The 6,727-nt window shown below is 45.0% G+C and overlaps 1 long non-coding RNA gene across 1 annotated transcript; it reads left to right on the top strand.

Annotated features, from left to right (window-relative positions):
* The first annotated feature begins 252 nt into the window (after positions 1-252).
* LOC125335016 lies at positions 253-3,686 on the top strand. The gene is made up of 2 exons (XR_007207295.1): positions 253-468; positions 2,605-3,686. It is a non-coding gene; the product is annotated as an uncharacterized LOC125335016 (long non-coding RNA).
* Positions 3,687-6,727: the final 3,041 nt, after the last annotated feature.

Genomic DNA, 6,727 nt, shown 5'->3' with positions numbered 1-6,727 from the left:
ATAAAAGGGAGCGGGCACAGGAGCAGCCCCGTGGAGGCCCCTCGGGAACAATGGCAACCCTTTCGGGAGCCGGCGAGGCAGGCTGGACAAAGGCTCACGCTGCCCCCAAACTCCAGCTGCTGCCTGAACACAAAACAGGGGGCTGCAAATTTGGTTTCTTTATTCTAAATCCTCTTAGGCGGTGCGAATGCGGAGAGCAGGCGAGCACCCTCACGTGTCACACTCCCTCCCTCGGCCGTCAGTGCACGCAGCCTCAAGTGCCAGACGACAATTTATCGTGGGTTTATTTGACTTTGTAGGAACGGGGCGCTTTCCGTGGTGGAAGCGAGCAGGGAAACGGGCAGCGGGGGGAAATGGAGAGTATTGACCGGAGAATTTGTGTCTGCCCTGCTCTGTTTTGCCTGGAAAAGGCTGAACTTTTCGTGTTCTGAAAAGCCAGATGAACAGCACAAGTCATTAGTCACCCAGGTATTTACAGTGTTTTTCCTATTTCCTTTCTCCCATGGCCTCTGTGGTCAGCAGTATAAAATTCCTAGGCACTCCCACCTAAACACAAGTTTCCTGTTTATGCTCTCAGTGGCTTTTATGTTTAGCTGTTAAAACCCGTTGTCTAAAGTACCATAAAACAATATGAACAGAGACTGCAGGTGAGCAAGCAGGGGGAGAAAAAGCAAAGCCACGAGCAGGCTGCGCGGAGGCTGGTCTGGCCGGGGAAGCGGGGCTGGGGGAACAAAGGAACAAAGCTCCCCGGCAGCCAGGCTGCTGCTGCTGCTGCTGCTGCCCCAGCGCCGCCGGACGCGCCCGCGCTGCCGCCGCTCTGCCGCCGCGACCTCGGCCCGAGGGCTGGGCTGGCTGAGCTTCCTCATCTCGAATCAGCTGAAAACACCTGACATGAAAAACTTAGGTGGGTCAGTGGGTAGTAAAAGTCAATCAAGGTTTGTGTTATTAAATAACGTAGAGTTGTTTAATTCATGACACTTCTTTTGAGTATTTTCATTACAGTAGCATTGTAGTCACGCTGCTCCTGTTTGGTCCAGTAGCATTGCCCATGTAAGTTCCCCCTTTAATGTAAGTAATGTCTGCTTCATCCTGAAACCTAGGAGGAAAGTTGTCGGCAAGAGCAACGCTGAGATTCTCTGGAGCTGCAAGAAGGGAGAAGCTCCAGCTGACCATCAAACCTGGAGCCACTGCAAGTTCTTGCTCTGCCTCAGGCTTTCCTACACCTTGGTCAGACTGCACAAACATTTTTAAGTTATGCTGACATCAAGAACATCCAATTTGAGATGCTTTGCTGTGACCACATGAGAACATAATTTCTGAAGACACAAAACGTGGTAGCAGTCACACTATAGATTTAGATAGCTCTTCCCACAGCCTTTAGGTAACATTATATCCATAGCTATATCTATGTCACAAGGTAATATTATACATTGATCAACTAATTTTTATCACCCCCACAAGTATGCCAGCTGTTCAAAATAACATTATCATTGGCTTTATTAACATTGAAATAAAAATGAATAATTATAAAAATACAAAATAGACCTTAATCCACCATAAAGTTTGTAATTAAAACTAACATGATTTCTGTGAAAAACTTTTATACACAACAGTGTGACTTGAGTGCCTTTGTCAGTATTGTCTTTGATTTTTTTGGTTGATTTGGCTTAGCCAGACACTTACAGCTATTTAAACATAGTTTTGTGTATTTAATTATATCATACATTATGTAATTTTTTACTACAGACACCCTTGACATTTAATGTATTTCATCCAGTAATTAGTAAAGAATAATTAAGCTTTTACTACTATAACTGCTTTTCATGATCCTGTGTCTTCCAGAACAAGATAGAGCAGGAGTAGCAAAGTTTATGTTTCAGATACTAAGATTTATTCTCTTTCAGATTATACATCAGTAATTTTACTGTTTCTTTATACAAAGCAAGGACTGGGATGAAACAACATGTTACAGAATCTCTGTGTTCCCTTATAGAGGTTAGCATGAGTGAATAATAGATCCACCATGTCCAAAATCACAACATACACAGGGAGATGATTTTATACATATAATATATATAAATACTTTTTTATATATATATAAATGCATATATATTATATATATATATTATAGTGCATATATAATATATAGAAATACTTGTGATCTATATATTGCATAGGTTTTTGGTTTTTTGCTTAGTGACACGAAAACAGTTCTAAAATGGGTACAAAGACTTCATATGCAATATATGTAGCATCTCCTCGACAGCTCTGTCTGTACTGGCAACTCTCTCATGAGTGATATGTCACTTCACAAGCTTTTTTAAACACTCTATTTTGAATACAGATGGTCTTATTTCCAAATATCATTAGACTTTCTCTGTATGATCACAGTGGAGCACTGACCCCTGTTCCTTTGTCCATGTTGAAGCTTTGATTTTTTATTATTTTTAGCCTAAATTTCAGGCCCATCAGCAGCCATCCCATGGGAACAGTGTGCTACCTGGAGCACAGCATGGACTGAACATGTGTTTGTACACAGTGGGCTCCCAGAGCATGTTTTAAGTGTGTGTTTCATCTGAAAGGCATTGGGTTCATCTCTTCCAGATCCACTCCACAAATGAAAAGAAAGCACAGGAAGTGGGGACCACTGGGAGACTGGCTCGGGCCCAAACTAAGACACTGGTGTAGATGCACCAGTGTTCAGGTTTGGATCTTACTGGCATGGTTCCTTCAGATCCTCCATTCAAGTACACAGACTTCAGAAGAGTGTGTTCTCGAATCTCATCTTCTGACAACATGTTTTCCACCCTGTTCAAATGAGCCCGTTCCCTGCAGAAGTTCACATACCCTCCTCCTGGTCCTCAGCTGACATCACTCCCTCCCACTGCAGAGATGGGGGGAAAATATGTTTGAAAGCACCTCTCTGGCCTGGCTGTCAACAGAAAGTTAACTTAGTCTGCAAACCAAGCTAATATGTAGCTATGATGAAAGATTACAGTAAGAGAGACAAGAGGGGAAAAAAAAGAAAAAGAGATGGGAAGTCTTTGAAGAAGTCAACAAAAAGGAAACACTTTCATGTAGTCTTAATTCAGCAAATCACTTCAGTTTCGTGCTCAACATCCCAGAGAGGCATCAGCACCTGGAGTGTGTGTAGGCAGAAGGTAGACAGAGAAATGACTCACTGGTGCAGGAATACAAGCCAGAGCATCATCTGTGGGAACTTTGGAAGGGAAAAGAAAGTGTCTAATCTGACAGAAGGTTACAAATCTTCATGCTTGTTGCAATGTGTGCATCCAACCAACAGCAACATTTTAAGAGCAGCCAAGGAAGCATGAAGACAAAAAACTGTTTTAAGGAAAGCAATCTGAAACCTATATTTGATTCTACAGGCAATAAAGCTTTTACCAGTGCTGAGGCAAAACTAGACCTGGCAGAATGTGATCTTTGCCTTGCTGCTAGCTCTCAGGTGAAAGCAAGCAGAGGTTTCCAGCAGAGCACATTTTGTTTCCTCTACAGCTTAGAGGGCCTCTATGTAGCGAGAAAGGACCTTCTTGTGGCCATATTCCACCCATACCAGTGACAATGCACAAGTGTGTCCTTCACTCCTCAGGCTCTTAGGAAGCACAGCCTTCCCTTTCTCCTGTCACAGAAGTTCTAGTGCCAATAAAAATATAAAATAGGCATAACAAATTTGTTGTTCCTTTGTCAGGTCACTCAACAGCTGTGCTCCTGAAAGCCAGAGAGCTTTTGGCAGCCCTGAGGGAGCCAGGCAGTCTCTAAGCTGGAAGTGCAGAGGGTTGAGTTGGGCCAGAGGAGGAAGGACTGACTGGGCTTCCTTCTGGAGTGCCCGGTCAGGAGGTGATGATGGGGACGCAGCTCCTCATGGTGGTGCAGCTGCCTGTCATGGCTCTTGCAGGCAGGGCTGTGTCTGCCAAACTGCAGCTCCAGAGCTGAGAATTGTCTCAGGTGACTTGAGGCTGCCCTGACAGTGTCCCACCCGGGCGATGGTGTCCCTGCTGTGGCCATGCTCCCCTCATGGCCACCTGCATTTCTAGACGCATCTCCTACCAGTTACTGCACTGCAAGGGCTTGTGCTGGTCCAAGCAGGCAGGGGAGAGGCAAAGCAGCATCTATTCTCTTGCCTGTATTTCCTGCCAGTGTAGAGGTCACCCCAAGAGAGGTTTTTGTGGGAGGCAGGAAAAAGGCGAGGGGCAACTCTTAAGGAGCAGCCCAGCTAATGCTGCAGCCAAGACAGCCCTTGCAGCCATGGAGAGGAAGCCATTGCCCCCATGCCCAGGCACCTTTATAAAGAGAGCATTCTCCCACTTCCTCCTGGTGCTGCGTGAAAATCCACAGCAACTCAAAATGTTCCTTCTCTCTTCTCTGGCTCATCACAGAGCTGCTCCTCACAGCACCACAGCTGGAAATTCAACTTTAAAAGAAAAATGTTGTTTTCTGTACTCCTGACACTCAAAAATGGAATACTGACATGGGTCTGGACACAAATCTGATCTTCCCTGGAAATGCTTGGGCTGGGCCCATTTTTAACTGCAAAAAGTAAAATTATGAAATACGTGCTCCCTGCCTCATGTAGACACAGTACTCTTTCCTCCCTGAATTTCATACATCTCTTATTAGAGAGGAAACCAGAAATTCCACTGTTTTCTCTGATTATGGCTATTAAATTTGCATTTTGGCTCAATTAATATTGTGGGTGGTCCAGCTCATACCTGAAGCTTGACTTGTTCTACTCCTGAACTACAGCTGGGTGGACCTTCTGTAAAGAGACTTGAAGCCAGGTAGACACAGATACAGATCACAGGCCAAGCTGGATTCAAGCTTGCAGAGAGTCACAAGGCTTTCAGCAGACATGGACCAGTTTCTGCTTCCAGGTGGGAGTCAGACTAAACTCCAGCTTCATCTGTTTTTCTGGAAATCCCAAAACAAAGCACAGCTCAGCAGTTTGAGAGAAGTTTGGCTTCATTCTTACTAATTTAATAGTGAACAAATCCATGCAAAGGAAAACTGCACAAAATAGCTTCAAGAACCCCCGAAGCTAGGACTGCTGAGATTAATTTACTGTCCCAGATTACTTCCCTAGTGTAAGTACACAGTGATTTCTGCTGGTCGACTCCCTTGAAGTCAGTAGGAGTTTTGTAACATGTTCCATTGCTGCAGTCACTTTCCATTATCCATGGGTGGCTTCTCTGCTGGCAGATAAGCTGCATCCTGGGCCTGAGCCAGCTGAGCCAGCTCTGTGCAGCTCGGCCAGGATGGGGCTCTGAGCTCAGCCCCGGCCCTGCACACCTCTGGGTGACCACAGAGCAGGCACTGGAGCTGGCTGCTTTGATCTGCTGTGAAGGCAGGGAAACTTTCAAAGGATTGGGAAAGGGGAAGGGTGGTGACAGAAAGCAGTAACAGGGCTTCAAACAAATAGTTAAAGTCCTTTGGAAAACAGTTAATGTGGGATGTGCACATTTAGAATTCACTCTTCACTATTGACTGAGTTTTTCTAAGTGGAAGGAAAAGATCTGTCAGTGCTTCTAAACCCAAAGGAACAGGGAAGGTATTGCAGAGTTGAACCTCCCTGTGGGCACCAGCCAGCCTCATCCTGCCCGGGGGAGAACGCTGCCTGCTCTCATGCCCACAGGCAGGCACTGCCCCCCTCCTCCCCCCATTGCTGGGTGCTGGCAGGCCAGACTCTACTCCTGCATGGTTGCCTAATTTACGCAAATGTAATGACCTCAGGTCTGAGCTTTCTCTTGCATTTCAGGCAGAACTCCCAGAGTAAAGAATTGATCCAACAGGGATGAACCTTGCTCAAATGAGCCATTTCTACTTAGTCTCTTTCTGATGGAGAGAGGAGAGAGAAAATGAAGTGCAAAACCCATCTATTTACCAAGTCCTTGTTGATTCTAAACAGCTCTAATATGTAGTTCTGCCTTTATGGAGGACACCACATACACTATATATACACATTTATTTACACACAGCCACAGGTTGCATGGCAAGTTATCTGTGGAATGGTGTCTTGGAGCTCTACCAAGTCAAGGAGGAATGTAACTACACAGACTGGAGGGGGAATTCAGAGAAGATGTTTTGTTAGCTAGTACAAAGGAAAGAGTGTTAACATACATTTGTGATGCTGTGTGCAAGGAAGGTTAAAAAACAGCAAGCACAGAAAAGAGAGGCACTCAACCTGTGAAAAATGTATAAAATAGTACATTTAATCATCAGTCTTTATTTTCAAGCAACATAACTTATGGTTTTCATGGAGCTCCCCACTCCTAACCTCAAGTCCCTTTGTTTTCGAGATTTTGTGTGGCAAGCGAGCTGTCTGTGGCAGCACAGCGTGGACGTATCTTGCATGACTGGCACAAACAGCCTTACCCCAGACCCCAACAATAACAGTGTAATATCTTCTTCCCTCTGGAATATTATATCACACAAGATTTCCCAAAGCTGGAAAACTGCTGCAAAAGATATCAATCCCTTTTAGTCAGTTTAGAAAAAAGATGAATGCACAAAGTTCCCTGTGCTAGGATACCTTCTTTCATGCTGTATCCACTGAACATGTAGAAGCTCTCAATTGCTCCCCACTGAATTCAGAGCTGAAATGCCAGATCTGCACAGAGGTCCGTTTTAGGGCCTATTCTGGCTGTTTCTGTCTCTCAGTGATGGACAGCTGCTGACACTGGCTTGTCCTTAAACCCACCAGTGTGGTAAG

Source organism: Corvus hawaiiensis, chromosome 1 (genome assembly GCF_020740725.1).
Source record: "Corvus hawaiiensis isolate bCorHaw1 chromosome 1, bCorHaw1.pri.cur, whole genome shotgun sequence".
In the NCBI taxonomy this organism is placed as follows: domain Eukaryota; kingdom Metazoa; phylum Chordata; class Aves; order Passeriformes; family Corvidae; genus Corvus; species Corvus hawaiiensis.
The sequence above is the reverse complement of the archived record's forward strand: the minus strand, read 5'-3'. Positions and strand labels throughout refer to the sequence as shown.